Source organism: Sus scrofa, chromosome 1 (genome assembly GCF_054392235.1).
Source record: "Sus scrofa isolate SSC_HxYL_T2T_F1_AM1 chromosome 1, Sscrofa_HxYL_maternal_Yorkshire_Landrace_v2.0, whole genome shotgun sequence".
Taxonomy (NCBI): domain Eukaryota; kingdom Metazoa; phylum Chordata; class Mammalia; order Artiodactyla; family Suidae; genus Sus; species Sus scrofa.
In genome coordinates this window covers 119,976,470-119,999,113 of record NC_139383.1, presented here as the reverse complement: position 1 = coordinate 119,999,113, position 22,644 = coordinate 119,976,470, and the positions used below count along the sequence as shown (strand labels likewise).

At 37.6% G+C, this 22,644-nt stretch overlaps 1 long non-coding RNA gene across 3 annotated transcripts in view; it reads right to left on the bottom strand.

The window, feature by feature from the left end:
* Window positions 1-1,913: 1,913 nt before the first annotated feature.
* LOC110260990 (uncharacterized) overlaps window positions 1,914-22,644 on the bottom strand; it is a 523,917-nt gene continuing 503,186 nt past the window's right edge. Inside the window, exon 9 of one of the 3 annotated variants that reach the window (XR_014810034.1) lies at window positions 1,914-6,734. This is a non-coding gene — a long non-coding RNA (uncharacterized LOC110260990). The remainder of the gene's footprint in view (window positions 6,735-22,644) is intronic. The other 2 variants (XR_014810043.1, XR_014810042.1) reach the window with 2 other exon arrangements.

The following is a 22,644-nucleotide window of genomic DNA, read 5'->3' as shown; positions in this document are numbered from 1 at the left end:
TGCCCTCTGTACACTTCCAAGCAAGGAATGCAACATAATAAGACCATTTCCAAAAACAGTTAAATCTGGGTTTAAATTCTGGCATCCTTACCTCTGAGACTCTAAGTTACATAATCTTTCTAATCCATAATTTTGTCACCTATAAAATAGGGATAATAATACCAAGACCAAGTTTACAAGGTAATACTAGATTATAATGAGATGCTGAAATTAAAGTGCAGGGTCTGATGCATAAAGGCTCAATAAATGTTTTTAATCATTATAATAATAAAAACCACCAGACATATGTACAAAACAGGACTGAACTCCTGGCCCTACCTTTCTGCTTTGCTCCTAGAGCTCTGAGAAGATTTGGTTTTCTGTAGCCATGAGATGGTGGCTAAGAACATTGGCTTTGCAGTCAGACCAACCTGAGTTGGAACCCCAGATTTGTTATTTATCAGCTCTATGACCCCAGACATGTTCAACAACTTCTCTAAGCCTTGGTTTCCTCATGGTAAAATAGGGTAGTTGTATGATAAAATGCAGTAACTATTTATAGTCACTATTTATAGGTTCTATTCCTGCCCCATAGAAAGCATCAAATAAATGGTAGTCCTTAGTATCAGAGATAAGAAATACAAAGCATTTGATGACTTGACCATAGGAGTCACTCAAAATGCAGCTGCTTTTATTATCTTTATCAACCAAAAAAAATTATTATTCAATACTTACCAAAGGCCTACTTAAAAGAAATACTATGCCTGGTGGTCTCATGAAGGGCGACAGTCCTTCCACATCAGCAATGGACCAAGCCGGGCCATCCTACTCTAGACGTAGCCTCTTACTGACTGTATCTTTGGCATTATGCTACTTGCTTGCATTGGGGACCAAGGCAAGTTATCATTTGCATGAAAATCACAGCTGGGTTTAAGCAAGAACGTTGTTGAAATCAAGGTCACTCCTTCAAACGGTATTCTTATTTGAGGACTCATAGGAGGAAAATCCCTTATGTTTCAGTTCCTTGAAACGTTGGAAATTTTTGCATTACCTTTAGTGACTTTATTGAAATGTAGAGCATGCGTAACTGCTATTAACCTTGACTTTCTTACTAGCTTCTCTATTTTCTCTTTACATTGTCTTCCTTTTCGGTTTATTTTGTCATGTTTTTGTACTACACATCTGCAAGCAGCCTCAAATCCTTTTGGGAGTGAGGGTGGGAATACATAAATTATTTTATGAAATATTCTTTTAATGCTAATGGTATGCTCTGAAGTGTTTGGATTAATGTTCAAATGGAATCAATCTAGGACCACGTGGAAGCCTACATTTGCCATGTTTCCTCTCTGTACTGCAGGCTCCTACCAGAGCATTCTGACATAAAGAATCTTGCATGGCCTAATGACAGTTACTTAATTGACTAAGACTCAGGTGTTTCCAAATTATAACATGAGAATCATAGCATAATTCTAATAATGATGATAATAAAAGGGAATAATTCTGAACATCTATCATATGTCAGACACTATACAGAGCACTTCACAGGCACATCTAATTTAACTCTTCATAAATGCCTATAGTTACATATTTGACCAATTGGTCAGATATATTTGACCAACTTTACAGATGAGAAAACTGAGGCTCAGGGAAGTTATCTGTCTATAGTGACAGAGCTAAGAAGTGACAGATTATTGGCTGAGCCCAGAAGAACTCACACTATGGCACTCAGAACCACAGTCACATTGTTGTTGCTGATTTGGTTTCAGCAAAATGACATCTATCTCATAATTAATTCAGCAAAAGGACACTGTCTATGACATGCTGTGAACTTGATTTTGGTTATGAAGTTTGATGTAATTTATAACTTTTTATATCATGTAAAATTGTAAAGAATTCTCTTTTATGGCTGTATATTTTAAGTATCATCATAAAGATACTTTTTTTTTTTTTTTTTGTCTTTTTGTCTTTTTTGTTGTTGTTGTTGTTGCTATTTCTTGGGCCGCTCCCGCGGCATATGGAGGTTCCCAGGCTAGGGGTTGAATCAGAGCTGTAGCCACCGGCCTACGCCAGAGCCACAGCAACGCAGGATCCGAGCCGCGTCTGCAACCTACACCACAGTTCACGGCAACGCCGGATCGTTAACCCACTGAGCAAGGGCAGGGACCGAATCTGCAACCTCATGGTTCCTAGTCGGATTCGTTAACCACTGCGCCACGACGGGAACTCCGATAAAGATACTTTTAGTTAACATTAAGGATAAGAGAGACTTTTTTCCCCACTGGAAGGGCGGGATATATTTTTTCAGGTTTGGGAATTATTGATTCCCAATATGGAAGTTTTTATCTTTTATCTGTTTTATCTTAAATCTATTTTAAGATAATCTAGTAGATTTAAAACTACTAAGAAGAAAAAGGAACCCATGGAGAAGGCTGTGAAAGGTGGGATTTGGACTAGGTTTGAAAGAGATAAAGAAAGTAGAATGTGAGTAAGATTGGACAGCAACATCCCCCACCCAGGTGATTCGAGACTGATTTGGCTCACCTGTATGGCAAAGGATATCCTTCATCCCACACTGTTCCAAGTGGAGCCCTTCAAAAGTGAGGGCTTTCGCTAGAAGAGCCCCAGGCACACAAGAGGGAATGAGTAGAACACACTAAGGCCCTAGATAAACTGAGCTGTCAGAGCAAGGAGTTAATGTGGGAGAGTGGAACAAGAATCAGAACCAAGTTAGAACAACATGGTGGGTGACTCTCAAGGCAGAATGAGTTTAGATACAAAACAAAGGGGAGCATTGTTTATCGTTGAGTGGGAATTGGTATGGACTAGATGGCATTTTATTTTATTTTATTTTATTTTATTTTATTTTATTTTATTTTTAGGGCTATACCTGTGGCATATGGAAGTTTCCAGGCTAGGGGTTGAATTGGAGCTGCAGCAATCAGCCTACACCACAGCCACAGCAACACCAGATCTGAGCCACGTCTGCAACCTATACCACAGCTCATGGCAACGCCAAATCCTTAACCAACTGGGGGCAAATGAATTAAAAATCATACGTTGCAATTAAAAACCATTAACAGCAAACATCAGAGCAAGGCCAGGGACTGAACTCACATCCTCATGGATATTAGGTGGGTTTGTTACCGCTGAGCCATGATGGGAACTCCTATATAGCATTTAATACCAAGGCAGATGATGACTAAAAGAAGGGAAAGCTTGCTGGACTTAAAAGAGCATTGGTTGGGTTCACCAGGGTAGAGCTTAAACAAGTGGAATAAAGGCTGGAGGTGAATAACTCTCCTTCACTCCCCAGGTAATGGGGATTCTGACATTCCCATCAAGAAGTAACTTATGGGCACTGGTGAACACAGACTAATTATGGTTAGAGTCTCAGCTTCCCTGATAGCTTCCCACATTTGGGGCAGATCTATAAATTTAATGGAGAGATCTTAAGATTGTACCCTCATCCTGCTGGCAAAGCTTGTGCCTAAAATGTTCCACTGGGACCAAAAATCACACTGAGATTCCACAAGTACATTTTTAACAATGCTGGGCAATAACTTGTTCAGAAAGACTCTGCCCAGGGTAGCTACTGCAATCAACTTTCTCGCTTTGGGTTTCTATCATAAAGAACTTGTCTGAAGGTCTCACGCAGAGAATTCAATTTATAACATACAAATAGGTGAAACATGAAGTGTACCTCACTAACTCCTGGGGTTGGTAGCAGTAACCATGTTTACAGTCACTTTTTTTTTCTGGTTTCTGGGGGCAAATGAATTAAAAATCATACATTGCAATTAAAAACCATTAACAGCAAACATCAGAGAGAACAAGCAATTTGTTAATATATTATTTAAGGCATTATTGCACTTCAGCTATCAAGGGCAATCATTGATTCTGCAAAATATTTTTTTTACCCATTATTAAAAGCTTAAGTGTCTACCAATAACTGAAAATATGTTTGGATTTGCTTGTATTCTACTCTGGGGAGCAATACCCTGACAATATTTCCTGACCTAATACTTTAAAAGCATTAACTTTGAAACACAAATAAAAAACTAGTCTATAAATTTTGCTCTGGATTCTCTGCTGTACATTGATCCATTCATAATTTCTAAGTGTCTGTTCTGTTCAGGGCACTATGCTTGAAGCTGTAGGGTAATTGAAATGTACTTGTTGCCTTCCCAGAGTTTCAACTCTTCTTTATGTTGTATTACTAGCCATTGATAGTGACAATAATAGCAGTAATTACCTGCCTATAGACAGTTCTAAAAAATTTAAGAACTTTCACTTACGATATTTAATCTTTAAATCTTCTATTTAATATTCAAGGGAATTCTTTGAAATAGGAAGTAGATGGAGGCATTACTAGCCACAATATATGAGGGAAAAAGTTTATCTCAGAGAGATTCAAGAACTTACTCAAAGTCATGAAGTTAGTGATAGAACCAGAATGGACATGAATTTCCTAACAAAGAATGAAGTACTCTGTCTACCTACTAACTGAATTTTTAGTTATGTGACACTATCACCTCCCCTATACTGCAGCAGAAGTACTCTGGAATGGTAAGGGGGTTTAGATGGAAGGATCTTTCAAACAAAGAGAAACATTTCTAAACTTTTCAAGTTTTTGGGTTTTCTAGAATGAAATGAGATGGGTCCACTGAGCTGACCATGATTTCCACTGTCTCACTTCAAATATGATATGTTATGGATAGAATGCTGAAAAAACTTTAAAGATGAAGTATGAAGGCAAGAAATGAAAATGACAAAATGCCATAAATAAGGAGGGTATTCAAAATTAGAGTAATAAGAAGTCGATGGTAGGGGGGCCATGGTGTTGTCAGTACCTGTTTGATGCGATGGGGCAGGGAATGGCTGACAAAGAAGGAGTCCAGTAAGTAGGTAGCCTATGCTGCCCTATGCTGATATGGGCCAAATTTATACTACCTGAGTGGCACAGGGGCCTAGGCTTAAAATTACTTAAGGCTATCTCTTTCCAGAATCCAAACTTAAAATTGTCCATTGCTAAAATTTTAAGAGAACCACTAGAAGAATAAAGAATTCATAATTTGCCAACCAGCGGAGGTGAAAAATGGGGCTGAAAAATTCCCTCTAAAACCGTAACTAATTGTAAGAAAAGCCAGGAAAGAGACAAAAAGATAGGGAAAAACATTAAATTTAAAAATATAATAATGTAGTATAAATGTGTCCAAATGTATTATAAATGACCTAAACTCAGTGATTAAATATATTGTCAGATTAGTTAAAAAAATAAGAATTGAGTACTTACATATGAACTGAAAGGTTGAAAATAAAAGAATGAAAAAATAAAATAAATATGAACATACATATACTACATATCTATTAAAATACTGATCAAATAAAGGCTTGATAACTTTATAAAAATATAAGGAATTTTAAGACTAAAAGCATTATTAGAGATAAAGACATTGTCTACAAAATGGTAAAAATGTAATTCACCAAAAAGCCATAATAATTTTAAATTCGAATATCAAAAATATTGACATAGTTATGCGGAAAAACTGGATCATCCATAATCTTAGCAGGAACTGTTAATATGCAATTCACTATGATGAGAACTCTAGAAATTAGAAATTAATAAGAACATGGAATATTTGAACAATACAATCATCACGCTCAACAGAGTGAGTTGAAACAGAACTTTACACCCAACAATTTGAGAATACACATTCTATTCAAAGATTTGTAGATCTTCTATGAAAACTGACCTAGAATCGCATCTCACAAAACAAGGTCATAAAGGAAGTCCCAATAAATTCCAAAGAAATTACATCATACAGATCATAATTCTGCACAAAATGCAAATAACTTGGAAACCAATAAGAAAAAAAAAAACCCTAATCTCAAATATTTGGGAAATTAAAACTTCACTTCTAAATAACTCATAGATCAATGAATAAATCATAGTGGGCAATTAAAAATATTTAGAACCAAATATTAGTGGAATAATACATACAAACTTGTAGGGGTGTAGCTACACTGGTGTATATACATAAGAACATTACACCACAAATTCTGCTATTACTAAAACAAACAAACAAAAAAGGAAACCAATGATTCAAGCATTTACTAAAAAAAAATCAGAAAATAGTGAAATAAAATTATGTATAAAGTTACTTCTATTCTTGTCTATGATGGAAAAATTATGTTACACAACTCTACAACCAATAATAACTATTCAAGAATAATTACACTGGGTAAAAGTAAAAAAGAACCTTTTGAAGTCATTAGAGATCAACCAAGGTAGACAGGACATGAGAATGCAAGATCTTAAAGAGAAGGTAAGCCCATTGAGGGCAACATCACATCAGCCTCCATCCTTAAGAGGATTTGCTGATTTGTGGAATAAAGAAGGGATGTAAAAAGAAGCAGTCTGAGGTTTGTGAAGGTCTCACTGAGCGGAAGAGTTTGGATGACCCAGGTGGCCAGGACTTGAGAAGTCCAGATCTCCAAGTGGGAACTGCACAGAAGTCAGCATAAAATTCTGAGGTACTTTCTTTAGGGCTGTTTTTCAACTCCAAAGCTGCACATGCACTGGGCAAGATGCCAAGAATCCAAGCGGCAAGCAACTTCTGTGCGCTTGAGAAGAGGTTTTGGTTGGAGAAAAAGAGGTTGGAGTTGGGATCTACTGAAGTAGAAAGGCCTTGGTGAACATGCCCGGCATTTCACTGAGACACCTGAAGGGGATGCTCGAGGAGTCAGATCTGTACCTGAGGATAAAAAGCAAATTGAAAATAGAGTCCCTTATTCTCGACAAAGCCTGAAGCCGAGCTTCAACTCATCAAAGTGATCTGCCTGTATTCTGTCCACCTGCCAGAAAAAAATTAAAACCTCTCTCTAGAAAGATAACATCACCTAGAGTCTTTACTTTTTTTTATTGTTATATACAATGTCCAACATTCAATAAAAAATTACCACAGAAAGCTAGAAAGAAGATCAAATGACCAAAACAAAGTTAAAAATATAACAATAGCAATAGCCCCACAAGTGATCGCAATATAACTGTATGATCTAGAAAAAGAGAAGGGAAAATAGAGCATTTCATTAGAGGATGCATCAGAAAAATCTGTAAAAAAGGAATTTAATAGAAATTTTAGATATAAAAGTATAGTAACTAATAATAATTTAATAGATTGTCTTAGTAGTGGATAAAACACAGTAGAAGAAAGGATTAGTGAATTTTAAGAAAGTCAGTAAAACAAAACACATAGAAGTTTGATATACAAACATCAACTGTATTTTTATACATCTGTAATACCTATAGAATATACTTGGAGTGTATCATTGATCATAAAATAAAGTATCTAGCACTAACTCTAATAAAGAGGTACAAGAACTTGCAGATAAATTTATAAAGATCCAAATAACTAGAGAGGGCTTCCATGTTTACGGATTACAACAGAGTTTCCCAAACTTTAATATGCATATGATCTTGTTCAAATGCAGTTTTTGACTCAGCAGATCTGTGGTGAGGCTCGAGAATCAGCAATTTGAGCTATCAAAAATTTTGAAGACTCAATATCATAATTTACGCTAATGTATATAATTAAATAGTATAATTGGTGTAAAATGAATAATTTACACTAATATTTCCATGCAATTCCATGCACAGTTCTTTGGTAGAACTTGATAATATGGCTCCAAAATTTATATGGAAAGGCAATGTGCCCCAAATAGCTAAGGTAACTTTGAAGAAGAATAGGGTTGAACAGGGTTTATTATAAAAGATATAAAATGTGTTTATAAACTACAATAATTAAATTGGCACATAGAAGACAGATAAACAAATGGAAAAGAATAAAAGGCAAGAAACAGACCTATATATGAATGCAAAGTTGATCCATGATAGAGGTAGAACTGTAGAGCAGTTAGAAAAAAAGAAAATTTAATCAAATTACTGGCATAATTAATAATTCATATATAAAAATAAAATTGAATCTTATCTTACCATACTTGAAATAAATTCCATGTGGTTTTAAGTGTTAAATTTAGATAGCAAAACTTCAAAATTAAAAAAAAGTGGGAAAGTATTTTTATGACTCAAAGTGTGGCAAGATTTTTTAACCAGGCAAATAAGTAGAAATGTTAAACTAAATAGATTGAGAGCTTTTACTATATTAAGATGAAAACTTTGGAAGTTCCCATCATGGCTCAGCAGTAACAAATCTGACTAGTATCCATGAGGATGTGTGTTCAATTCCTGGCCTCAGTCATGGGTTAAGGATCCAGCATTGCCATGAGCTGTGCTGTAGGTCACAGATGTGGCTTGGATCTGGTGTTGCTGTGGCTCTGCTGTAGGCTGGCAGCTACAGTTCCAATTTGACCCCTAGGCTGGGAACCTCCGTATATGTTGCAGGTGGTACAGCCCTAAAAAGACAAAAAAAAAAAAAAAAAAAGAAAGAAAGAAAGAAGAAAACTTCTATAAACTCAAAGTCACAAGTGAGACTGGAGGAGATATTTTCAATGCACACTACTGGGAATTCACATCCTGCTAATTGTAATGTAATGCAAACTCAAAAAGAAAAGAAGTTGAGAGAACTGGAATGAAAGGGAGAAACTCAAACAGCAAAGGTACAAGTGTGGAAAGATGGTCCCTCTTACTGGGGACTAGAGAAATAAAACACAAGTGAAAATGACAAGGGGATATGAGTTTAAACCCATAAGAATGGGAAATGTTAACATGTTGATGATTCTAGGAATTAGTGAAGATGAAGAGACAGGTGAAATGGTATTTGTAAGTGGTAGAAGGGTAAATTAGGTGTAACTTTGGGAAGCAGTTTGACAAAATCTATTAAAGTGGACAGAAAAGATATCCTATTATCCAAAAATTCTTTTCCTGGGGATTTTCTCTGGAAAAACTCTTGCATGTGTGTACAAGTTGGCATGCAGAGCAAAGCTGACAGTGGCATTTTTGGTAATTGCAAAATTTAGGAATAATCTAAATATATATATATATATAAACTGTGGAATGAATAATTAAATTATAGTATGCCCATGCCATGGAATATATAAACTGAAAATATATAAACTAAAGATTTATGTATTATTAACATGATTAAATAAAAATCTTAATTGAAAATGAAAGTAGCAAGAGGAGACTGTGTATACCATTTTATAAAGTTTCAAAAGATACAAAGCAACCCTTCATATGATCTGGAGGAATATATGGATGTGTAAGGGACTGAAACCCATCAAATTCAGCACAGTGTTTATCTCTGGAGGTAGGAGGTAGTGGGAAATCCCAACTGAAAGAACATAAGTATTTGTAATATTTTATTTCTTAAGCTAAAGAAAGGCTATACTATTATACTATTCTTTCTATCTTTTGTATGCTTGAAGTATCTTATTATAAAACAATTTTTAAATATTCCAGACTTGATAAATCTGGAGGGCACTCTTAGAAGCAAATGCTTAACTGCTGGGTGAGATCACCTCCACAATCCAGGGCACTACTGAGGAATTACCATGGGAGATGACTGTTGAACCTAAGCTAACAGTAAATAGATATGAAGCACATCAGGAATCCCACTCTTATAAGAGAGAGCCAACAGACACAACAAACAAGAAAATTTTCAGTCGAGAAACTAAAGAAAACAGCAGCTTCCAAAGGACTTCAAAATGATTATGTTAAAAAATGATCAAAGAGATAAATGAATCAACTGAACTCATCATGTTAGAAAAAGACATGATGAAAACAGAGTAAGCAGCCTTGAAGATAAGCATATATTCTAGAAACGAAAAATACTGCTATCATAATTGTAAAATTCAACAGAACCTGTCAAGTAGACCAAAGCAAGAATTAATAAAGTGGAAGATGAATTTAAGAATGCAACTTAGAGACCTCAAAAGATGTATGATAAGAAAGAGGTAATGAGAGATGTGAAGGATAGAATAAGAAATCTCTGTCTAAAAGACTCCCAGTAGAGGAGGGAAAGGCATGCAGGAGCGGTAACATGCAAATATGTTGGTAGAGAATTGTGTAGTAAGCCATGAGTTTTTAGATTAAAAAGTCACACATAAAATCCCAAATCGAAGACAACTAAACTGGAAGGCAGTGGCAGGAGAGACAGAGATAGACAGAGAGAGAGAGAGATAGACAGAGATAGAGACAGAGAGAAACCGTAGTATATCAAATATAAAGAAAAAAATTTAAAAACCACCAGAAGAAATAAGACAGGTAATTTATGAGGAAAAAAAAATCAAGTTGACATTGGGCTTCTCATTAGTCCAAAGGTAATCTGGAAGAAAAAAAGAACAGTGCCTTAAAATGTCAAGGGAAAAATATAACAGCCAATCTGGAATCTTACACTTAATTGAATTAACACTCAAGAATGAAGATGAAATGTCTTTTAAAAAATACAAAGTGATTTTTATCACTATTGAAAGAACTTTCTGATGAGTGAAAGAGAATCTAGAAGGAATAAACAGAACCCATGTGGTGATGATGAGCAAAATATTAGTAAGGATTTCATAAATAAAAATGACACTTGGCAGTGAAAAAATAACTAATATAGGGGCTTAAAATAAGGCAATGAAACATGAATTATTTTGTTAAGGGGGGAGTCATTCAGAAATAATTAGAACATTCTATTTTCCTCATTATTGTTTGGGTGAATAAAGATGATTAATTCTAGGTTTGGTTCAAAAAACACAAAGTTAGATATGGGTCTAAAAAATTTAAGTATTGTGATGACAAAAGTCCTTCTGATGAGGATGTGGAGAAAAGGGAACCCATCCATGGTTCTTAACCATTTAAGGGCAATCACATAAGGAATCAAAATTTATAACTTGCCAACTAGAAAACAGCTAAAAGGTAACTGAGAAACTCACAGTTCAACAGAAGGCATGGAATTAAGAAAGAAGGAGGGAAAGGAGATGGAGTTAGGAGGAAGAGAAAGGGGAAAGGGAAGAGGAGGAGAAGCAGCAACAATAAAAAACCTAGTAAAGAGAAAATCCAGTTAAGATGGTAGAAATTGATCCAAACAGGTTAATGACAACAATATTCTAGTTGTAAGGGCTGGTTTTATGTATCAACTTGACTAGGCTACAAACCACACTTATTCAAACACTATCTAGATGTTGCTATGATGATATCTCATAGATGTGATTAAAGTCCATAATCAATCGACTCTAAATAACAGAGATTATCCTAGTAATCTGTGAGGATCGATTCAATCAGAGGTAAGGCTCCTCGAAAAAGGAGGAAACCAGTCTGTGGCTAGCGGCTTCAGTCCAAGCCTGAGAGTTCCAACCTGCCCTTTCTGGGAGGCTGCCCTGAAATTTCAGCCTCTGTAACTGTGATCTAGTTCCTTGTAATTAATCTCCTAATACATATATCTGACTCTGTTTCTTAAGTGCTGACTGATACATTATGTAAATAGGCTAGCACATCTTCACATGCATAGAGTATCGAATTGCAGTAAGAACAAATAAAAATGCTCTTTGTGAGAAATATACATAAAACATAACAAAGGTTGAAAATTAGGAATCAAGAGAGTGCATACGGCAGGCAAATGTGTACCAAAAGAAAGGAGTGACAGGGATAGACAGGAGTATTGTGACAAGACTACTTCTGATGAGAATGTGGAGGAAAGAGAAGCTGCCTACACTGGGTATGGAAGTTGGTACAGCCACTATGGAAAAAGAGCATGGAGGTTCCCTAAAAAACTAAGAATAGAGTTATATGATCCAGCAATCCCACTCCTGAGTAGAAATATATCCAGACAAAACTGTAATTCAAAAAGATACATGCACCTGCATGTTCACTGCAGTACTATTTACAATAGCCAAGACATGGAAGCAACTTAAATGTGCATCGATAGATGAACAGTGAAAGATGTGTGTGTGTGTGTATACACACACACACACACACACACACACACACACACACACACACACACACACACACATATATGTAATGGAATAATATTCAGCCATAAAAAAGAATGAAATAATGCCATTTGCAGCAACTTGGATACACCTAGAGACAATCAAACTAAGTGAAGTAAATTAGAAAGAGAAAGACAAAAACCATATGATCTCATTTATATCTGGAATCTAAAATATGGAGAGTTCCCTCATGGCTCAGTGGGTTAATGATCTGGCATTTTCACTGCTATGGCTCTGGTTACAGCTGTGGTACTGATTCAATCCTGGGCCTAGGAACTTCTGCATGCCTTGGGCATGGCCAAAAAATTAAATTAAAAAAATAAAATATGACATAAATGAGCCTATCTACAAAGCAGAAACAGACTCACAGATAAGAAAGAGCCTTGTGGTTGCCAAGGTGGAAGGGGTTGGAGGAGGGATGGTGTGGGATGTTGGGGTTAGCAGATGTAAGCTATTGTAAGTGGAGGAGTCCTACTCTATAGCACAAACAACCATATTCAATGTCCTATGATAAACTATAATGGAAAAGAATATTTTAAAAAAGAGTGTATATGTATATATATGTATGTATATATATATATATATATATGTAAAACTGAATCACTTAGCTGTATAGCAGAAATTAACACAACATTGTAAATCAGCTATACTTCAAGTTAAAAAAAAAAAGTACCACTGATGAGCAGTGACCTCATGACCAAGAGAAGAGACTCCCATGAAGTTGCCTATGCCTCCAATGAAGGCCCAGTCCCACAGGTGCCTAGAAAACTTGGTGATTCCTTTTAATTTCTCAGAAGAACCCAGATCACCTCCTAATTTAAACCTGTACAGTTTTTTAACTTTTAATTTTGAAATGATTATAGATTCATAGCAAGTTGCAAAGATTGTATAGAGAGGTCCAGTGTACCTGTTACCCAGTTTCCCCTGATGGTCACACTTTATGTAACTGTAGCAAAATACTGAAATCAGGGAATTGACATTGTTCCAATGTATGTATACATAGGTTTGTTATTTTACCTCATGTGTAGAATTCTTTTTTTTTTTTGGTCTTTTATTATTATTATTATTTTAGGGCTGCACCTGTGGCACATGGAGGTTCCCAGGCTAGGGAGTGAATTGGAGCTCTAGCTGCCGGCCTACGCCACAGCCACAGCAATGCGGAATCTGAGCCACATCTGTGACCTTCACCACAGCTCATGGCAATGCCGGATCCTTAACCCACTGAGCAGGGCCAGAGATTGAACTGGCATCATCATGGATACTAACTGGGTTTGTTACCGCTGAGCCACAGTGGGAACTCCTCATGTGCAGATTCTTGCACTCATCACCCCAATCAAGATACAGAACATCACCAAGAAGACCTCCCTTGTACCACCTTTTATCAAACCCATCCACTTTTCACCATCTCTAACCCCTGACAACCACTAATCTGTTCTCCATCTCAATAATTCTGTCATTTTGACATTTTTTTCAAAGAAGATATGCAAATAGCCAGAGGGACAGGAAAGGTACATAAATAACATCACTAATCATCAGAGAATGCAAATCAAAACCGAATGAGATAATCACCTGTCAGAATGGCTATCATCCAAAAGACTACAAATAACTAACGTTGGCAAGAATATGGAGAAAAGGGAACCCTCCTACACTGTTGGTGGGAATGTAAATTGATGCAGCCACTATGGAAAACAGTATGAAGGTTCCTCAAAAAGCTAAAAATAGAACTACATATAATCCAGCAATTCCACTTCTAGGTATGTATCTTTAGAAAATGAAAATGCTTATTTAAAGATACCTGTACCCCAATATTCATAGAAGTATTATTTACAACAGTCAAGATATGGAAGCAATCTAATTGTCCATAACAGATGAATGGATAGGATAAAGACACACACACACACACACAATGAAATACTACTCAGCCATAAAAAGAATGAAATTCTGCCACTTGCAACATCAATGGACCAAGAGGGTATTAGGCTGAGATGTCAGACAAAGACAAATATTGTATGCTATTATTTATATGTGGAATTTAAAATATAAAACAGGAGTTTCTGCTGTGGCTCAGTGTGTTAAGAATCTGACTGTAGCAGTTCTGCAGCAGCTCTGGTAGAGGTGGAGGTTTGAAACCTAACCTGGTGCAGTGGGTTAAAGGATCTGGCATTGCCACAGCTGTAGCTCAGGTTCAATCCCTGGCCCAGGAACTTCCATATGCTGTGGGTGTGGCCATAAAATAATAAAAAAAAATGAAACGAATTAATATGGCAAAAAAGAAACAAATCACAGATACAGAGAGCAAACTAGTAGTTACCAGTGGGGAGAGGAAAGGAGTTCGGCGTGATAGGGGTAGTGGGTTAAGAGGTAAAACTACTAAGCACAAGGATCTGCAGTTCAGCATAGGAAATAATACTTTAAAATAACTTCATTTGTTTATTTCCTTTTTACAGCCTTACCTGCAGCATATGGAAGTTCCTGGGCCGGGGGTTGAATCAGAGCTGCAGTAGGGGCCTACGCCTCAGCCACAGTCATGGCAAAGCTGGATCCTTGACCCATTGAGCCAGGCCAGGGATGGAACCCGCATCCTCACAGAGACAAGGTCAGATCCTTAACCCACTGAGCAACAACGAGAGCTCCTCAAAAGAACTTTAAATGGGATATAACCTATAAAAAAGGCTGAATCACTAAAAAATAATAATTTTGTCATTTTGAGAATGTTGTGTAACTGGAATCATACAGAACGTTACCTTTAGAGATCTGGCATTTTCATCTAGCATGATGCCATCAAGATCCGATCAACTTGTTGCATGTATTATTAGTTTATTCCTTTTTATTGATGAGCAATACTCCATAAATCTATGTGTATTTTTAAGTTCTAAAAAACCTAGGAATTTTGTTAATTAAAATAACTAATTTTTAAAATATTTTAAAGGTAGGAGCTCTTAGGATTATAGGATTTTAAAATTTTGTTTTAAAATAAGTTGCTTTGGGAGCTTGGGGTTAATAGATACAGACTATTACCTTTGGAATGAATTATCAATGAGATCCTGCTGTGTAGCACTGGGAAGTATGTGTAGTCACTTATGATGGAGCATGAGAATGTGAGAGAAAAGAATGTGTACATGCATGTGTAACTGGGTCACCATGCTGTACAGTATAAAAAAAAATTGTATTGGGGAAATAAAAATTTTAAAAAAAAGTTGCTAATTTCTCAATATTGGGGAAAAGAAATCATTCATAAGCTGAATGGGCATAATTATCCATTTAGAACAGAAATATCTGTTAAGCGCCAGCTACATCTTACTGCGCTAGATGCTGGTAGTGTGGGAAGAGGGGCATGAGATGCTGATCTTGCGCTAAAGCATAGAGCCCAGCACATTGCAGGCCCTCAAGTGCCATGAATAAATCCTGCTTTTAAAAGAAAATTACAATCTGGGGGGCGGAGATAATGTGTGGATACAAATAAACGTGAGTTAGAAAATGGCATGTACATCATGACGAAGGAATTGCAGTGGGACAGTTCACTAGAGAAAGATGATCCTTTGAGTTGTGAGGACAAGAGAAGACTTCAAAAGATGGGGGAATGTGTGTTTGGCACTGAAAAAAGACAAGAATTAGGATAAAAATAAATTGAGGAGGAAACAATAACACCAGTTAATTATGTCTATCTTTCTGTGTGCTGGGCACTCTGTTAAGCTTTTTACTTCCTTAAGTCATCCTCACAGCACAGTATTCATCCCCTCGTTACAAACAAGAGGCTGTGTGCCTTGCCCAGTCTGACAGCATGTAATGGGCGAAATTTGAAAAACTAGGCAGTGAAGTTCCCCAAACTCATCTCTAATAGAGCAAAGGGTGAAGCAGAAAGAAGCATGGGAGCCAGAAATGTGATGTGACTGGAGTCTAGCGTGTGTAATTGGGGGCAGGCACAAAACCCTGGGAAGATAGGTAGGAAGCAGGCCTGGAAATCTCTGAACACGATGCTTAGTACTTTGGACACAATTTGGGGTGCTTTTGAAGGTTTTGAGCACAGGATGACCTGAAGAGAGCTGTTCCATTTGCTTGTTCCATTTTGGACTTTATTCGAAGGGATACTATTAAGAAGAAGCACAGTGATATCAGACATGGGCAAATCAGTACCCTCGGTCCAGGCAGGAGCTTAGAGGGCCTCTGTGAGAATGAAGATGATGCGCAGCTGAGAGATGCTATGAAGAGGGACAACTTAGGACCTGGCGACTGGCTGGAGTGAACAGAGGTGGGTAGGGAACAGGGATGGGAGCACCCAAGGTATCTTCAGGGCTTGTCAGCTGCATGCCTGAGCAGATATGGTACTTCAATATGAACTGAGCTATGTTTCAAGGGGAAAAAAATCGCCAGCTTCAGATACTTTTTTTTTTTTTCTTTTTAGGACTGCACCCAAAGCACATGGAAGTTCCTAGGTTAGGGGTCAAATTGGAGCTGGGGCTGCCAGCCTAAGCCACAGCAACATGTTATGTGAGCCACATCTGCAACCTATCCTGCAGCTCACAGCAATGCAGGAGCCCTAATTAACTGAGCCAGGCCAGGGACTGAAACCGCATCCCTAAGAGTACTAGTCAGGTTTGTTAATGCTGAGCCACGATGGGAACTCCATTCTAGATATGTTAAATGAGGGGTTCCAGAGGCATGTCCAGGCTTGAGGCAAAGGACTGAAACCCTGGAAAGAGTCCAGAGGGGCTGCACATTAGCCCTGCAAGTGAAGGACCTAACTTTGGGCAAGATTTTTATAAATACTCAGTTTTTAAAGAATTTCTACTCAGTAAAGAGATCTCACATTAAATGAACCGAGCACATCTCTGATGATGAAGCTCAAACACCACTGAACCAGGATGTTTCTCAGCGCTTTTTTTAAAAAATGAATTTCCATTAGGATACGCATAAAAAATGGCACAGAAGTGTTTGGACTCATGTCTTAAAGAAGTGGCTATAGGAATTTACACTGGGTTGTAAGGAATAAAACACAACTGTAATTTATTCTGAACTTCTCATCATTTCAAGTTACAAACAGGAGACCGAACAATTCTTGTTAGTAGCCCTTGACCTTTTAAACCACTGGCTGATGCTTTCTTGTGCAGAGTTTGGAAAATCTCAGAATTTGACATGTCACTTCCCTATCTATTATATCTTAGGTACAATTTTAGATTTGGAGAGAAAGAGTGACAAGTATTACAGAAACAGTAATAATTTTAAAAAAAGCAATAATAGTAATTACAACAGCAATTTTTAAAATTTATAATCTTTTGGGCCACGTTGAACCCTTTTAAAATTTAGATGTGTATTGCTAAAGGTTTGGCAGTCCTTGGTACAGGATTCTTGGATGAAAGTCTATTTGTTATTTTCTCATTTTCAAAATCAGTTCCTTTTTGAAATATATGTGTTAGTTGAAGTATTTTAAGTGGAAAAAACCAAAATGACTCCTTTACATATCAGTGATATCCCCTAATAAGATAGTAATGTTTCACCTTTTTCTTAGAATATACCTCTATGTATACCCAAAAAGAGCACCCAAACTCCAGATCTACACAATGGCTTCACACAAGCCCCTGAAATTGATCCTGAAAGTTGGAGTGAGGTGCATGGATTTTCTTGGAAGCTGGTTTTACGGAGCTTCATTATGATCCCAAAGTGGGCTGCTAAACTTCCAGAAGCTAAGACTACCTCCCAGGATCCTTCTCAGTTCAGGTGCTGTAGAACAAGGGCATGCTCTTTCTTGCCCCATCTTGCAGCATGGCGGGCTGTACTGGAAAAAGTTCCAGGCTGGGATCGGGGAGACTTTTATTCTAGTTCCTACTCGACTCTGAACTTCCAGGAACTTCATACAAGTCACTTACCCTCTTTAGGTCTCAGTTTGTTCATCACCCAAATGGAACAGAATGCCTATCCAACATGAATAGACTCAACCAGCTCTCTGAGCATAGGGAATGTACTTTGAATGATGCAAAACATCATAATGAAGTCAGGAGCTTCGCGGTGCCCTTGTGCTCAATTGTTTGCTCCTTCGTTTTCTAGCTTCTTCCCTTCTTTCCTTTCATAGAGGCCATTAGTTCTCTTAAGCCTGCTCTTTTATTCTCATTTTTAGGTGCTTCTTCCAGCAGCAGAGACAGAGAAAAGGATGCCAAGTAGGAAAGGGGTCCCTTTCAGAACTTGCTTCTAAGAGGGAAATATTAATGCTTTGCTTCTGTAGAATGATACTTTCCAAAGCATTTCAAGTTAACTGCCATACTTCTTCATGACCACAAACTCAGGAAGAAGTTTTCATCATGTCCATTTTATTTGATCTGGAAACTGAGGCACAGAGAGGTTAGGAGTCAGGGGTCATTTGAATTGTTCAGGGTGGTGCTAAGACTAGAACTGGGTCTTCTAACACTGGGTTCCAAGCTTTTTCCACAATTATCCTAGGTCTGATCTTAGGTGGGAGATGGAATTAATAATGATAATATTTTGTAGTCATATAGTGAGAAGCTATTCACCAGCAAAGGAAGGAAACATCCCTTTTCCTTGTACAATGATCCAAGGAAAAACTGCCTGTCTGCTGGCGTGTCTGTTTTCAGATGAGGTTTGACCTTGCAGCTGAGTCTCCCTCTTGCTGCTGACTCTGCTCACCCTCCTTCAACCTGATTCATTTGGGCCCCAGTGGGCCCTGTTTGGGGAAAGGCCCATCTGGGAGCACTCAATACATTCCCCTGTCAAGCAGAGGAAAAGAGCTGCACTTGCAGAATAAGGAAACTTCCAAGAGGGCTCTGGCCAGAAGTCAACTTGCAGTTTTTGAAAGCAGCACTTGATCCAGACACTGACATAACATGCCTGTTGCTTATCACTTCACAAATGCTGCTCCATATATTTTTACCATTGCCATGAATTCTCGAAACCGGCATGCTGCTCAAATGTTCAACTAATCATTCAACATGCAAGCAACTCACATATAATTACTGAGCACCATGTGCCAAGTGCTCTGGGGAATGAGAAAATGAAAGTTGATGGGCCTGCTCCAGTGTCTGCTGGTCTACAGGAGACAGCAATGATAAAGTGATGCGTGGAGCTTCTGGAGAGCACTGTGCTCTGCAGAGAGGAGAGACTTGCTAGCCCTAAAATATTATCTGACATGAAAAGATACATTAGAGAAATGCAAATTAAATCAATAATGAAATACCACTACCTGCCTATTAGAATGGCCAAAGTCCAGAACACTGACAACACCAAATGCTGACAAGGATGTGGAGCAACAGGAACTCTTTCTCTCTTTGCTGGTGGGAATACAAAGTGGTACAGCCACTTTGGAGGATAATTTGGCTATTTCTTACAAAACCACACATACTTTTACCCTACCTTCTAGCAACTGTGGTCTTTGGTATGTATCTAAAGGAGTCGAAAACTTTTGTCCTCATAAAAACCTGCATACAGATGGATGTTTATAGCAGCTTTATTTAAAATCATTGATACTTGGAAGCAACAAGATGTCCTTTAGCCAGGAAACAGATAAATAAACTGTGGTATATAAAGACAATGGACTATTACTCCATGTCAAAAAGAAATGAGCTATCAAGCCACAGGAAGACAGGGATAAAACCTCATTACATATTACTAAATGAAAGAAACTATCTGAAAAGGCTCCATACTGTGTAATTTCAACTATGTGACATTCTGGAAAAAGCAAAACTATGGAGACAGTAAAAAGATCAGTGGTTGCTAAGGGTTAGTGGGAGGGAGAGATGAATAGTTGGATCACAGAGGACTTTTAGGGCCATGAAACTACTCTGTATGATACTGTAATGGATACATGTCATTATACATTTGTCAAAAGCTACAGAATGTACAACATCAGGAGTGAAACTTAATGTAAAATATGGACTTTGGTGATAAAGATGTGTTATATAGTTTCAATGATTACAGCAAATATACCACTCTGAGGGTGGGAGGGGATGTAGAAAATACGATAGACTACATAGATATGGGGGCAGAGGTATATAGGAATTCTCTCTACCTTCCCCTCATTTTTGCTGTGAACCTTACACTGCTCTAAAAAAAATAGTCTGTTTTTAAAAAATTACCTCTATGAGAGTTAGGGTCTTGTCTACCTTGATCACTGCTGAATTCTCAGCTCCTAGCCTCGTGTGATGCCTGATGACTAATTCCAGTTTTTTTCTTCCTTTTTTTATTGAAGTATAATTGATGTATAATATTATGTTACAATGTAGTTGTCCTCATTTCTTTTCTAAAATTTATTTTATTGAAGTATAGTTGACTTACACTACTGTGTTAATTTTTGGTGTACATCAAAATGATTCAGTTATCTTCTTTTTCATATTCTTTTCCATTATGGTTTGTCACAGGATACTGGATATTGGTTCCCTGTGCTATTCAGTAGCACCTTGTTGTTTATCTGTTCTGCATATAATAGCTTGCATCTGCTAACCCCAAACTCCCAATCCGTCACTTCCCCAAACTCCTTCCCTCTTGGCAACCATAAGTCTATCCTCCTGAGTCTGTTTCTGTTTTGTAGGTAAGTTGGTATTTTAGATTCTACATACAAGAGATATAGGTATTTGTCTTTCTCTTTCTGCCTTACTTCACATGATAATCTCTAGGTCCATCCATGTTGCTGCACATAGCATTATTTCATTCTTTTTTATGGCTGAGTAATATTTTTTTAAAATAATGGTTTTTATTTTTTCCTTTATAGCTGGTTCACAGTGTTCTGTCAATTGTCTACTTTACAGCAAGGTGACCCAGCCACACATACATGTATACATTCCTTTTTCTCACATTATCATGCTCCATCATAAGTGACTAGATATAGTTCTCAGTGCTATACAGAAGGATCTCATTGCTTACGCATTCCAAAGGCAATAGTTTACATCTATTAATCCCAAATTCCCAGTCTATCCCACTCTCTTCCCCTCCCCCCTTGGCAAGCACAAGTTCTGTTCTCCATGTCCATGATTTTCTTTTCTGTGGAAAGATTCATTTGTGCCATATATTAGATTCCAGCTATAAGTGATATCATATGGTATTTGTCTTTCTCTTTCTGACTTACTTCACTTAGTATGAAAGTCTCTAGCTCCATCCATGTTGGAGAGAGCATTATTTTGCTCTTTCTTATGGATGAGTGGTATTCCATTGTGTATATACACACCACATCTTCTTTTTTTTTTTTTTTTTTTTTTAAATAAATTGTTAGGATTTTTATTGAGATTACATGAATCAATTTAAGTGGGAGAACTAGAGTCTTCACAATATTGACTACTCCTATAGTTCATAGACTATCTCTCCATTTATTCATATCTTATTTGATTTCTTTATCAGAGTTTTGTAGTTTTCCTCATAGATCTTTTCGCGGCATATGGAGGTTCCCAGGCTAGGGGTCGAATCGGAGCTGTAGCCGCCAGCCTATGCCAGAACCACAGCAACATGGGATCCAAGCCGTGTCTGCAGCCTACACCACAGCTCACGGCAACGCCGGATCCTTAACCCACTGAGCAAGGGCAGGGACCGAACCCGCAACCTCATGGTTCCTAGTCGGATTCGTTAACCACTGCGCCACGACGGGAACTCCACACCACATCTTCTTAATCCACTCCTCTGTCGATGGACATTTAGGTTGTTTCCATGTCTTGGCTATTGTGAAGAGTGCTGCAATGAACATGCGGGTGCATGTGCCTTTTTCAAGGAAACTTTTGTCTGGATATATGCCCAAGAGTGGGATTGCTACATCATACACACCACATCTTAATCCATTAATCTGTCAATGAACATTTAAGTTGCTTTCGCGTCTTGGCTATTGGGAATAGTGCTGCTATAAACATAGGGTGCATGTATACCGTTTCAAATTATAGTTTTATCTGGATATATGCCCAGGAGTAGGATTTCTGGATTAATTGGTAGTTCCATTTTTAGTTTTTTAAGGAACCTCCATACTGTGTTCCATAGTGGTTGTACCAATTTACATTCCCACCAACAGTGCAGGAGGGTTCCCATTTCTCCACACTCCCTCCAGCTCAGTGACTAATTTTTAACTTAAAGACTGAAGTATGGAGAAGATGTACCAGAGAACATGAGATTGGGGTAAACTCAGAAATGAGCAGTGTTTCCCTAGGCAGGGAAGTATAGGCGGAGTGTGAATATTGGTGGCAAAAAGAATAACAAGTTGTGTGGGGAATATCAAATGAGTTCCTGTGGCTAGAGCATAGGTTTTTCAGGAGAAAAGTAGAAAGACAACAATATTGATGGATGTCAGATACAAAGTCAATATTATGACCTCATTTTCCAGAGGAGAAACCTGAGGCTCAGAGAAGTCAGGTGATTCATCAAGGATTACTTATGTATTTTAAAAATCTGTGCTCTTTCTGTGTGTGGCCTCATACTATGCATTTTTGCTATACAGAAGAAATTGGCACAACACTATAAATCAACTATAGTTTAATAAAAATTTTTGAAAATGATTTCAAGGGAGTTCCCATTGTGGCTCAACAGAAACGAATCCAACAAGTATGCATGAGGATGCGGGTTTGATCCCTGACCTCATTCAGTGAGTTAAGGGTCTGGCATTGCTGTGAGCTGTGATGAAGGTCACAGACAAGGTTCGGATCCTACGTTGCTGTGGCTGTGGTGTAGGCTGGCAGCTACAGCTCCAATTCGAACTCTAGCCTGGGAACCTACATATGCCATGGTTATAGCCCTTAAAAAAAAAAAAAAAAAAAA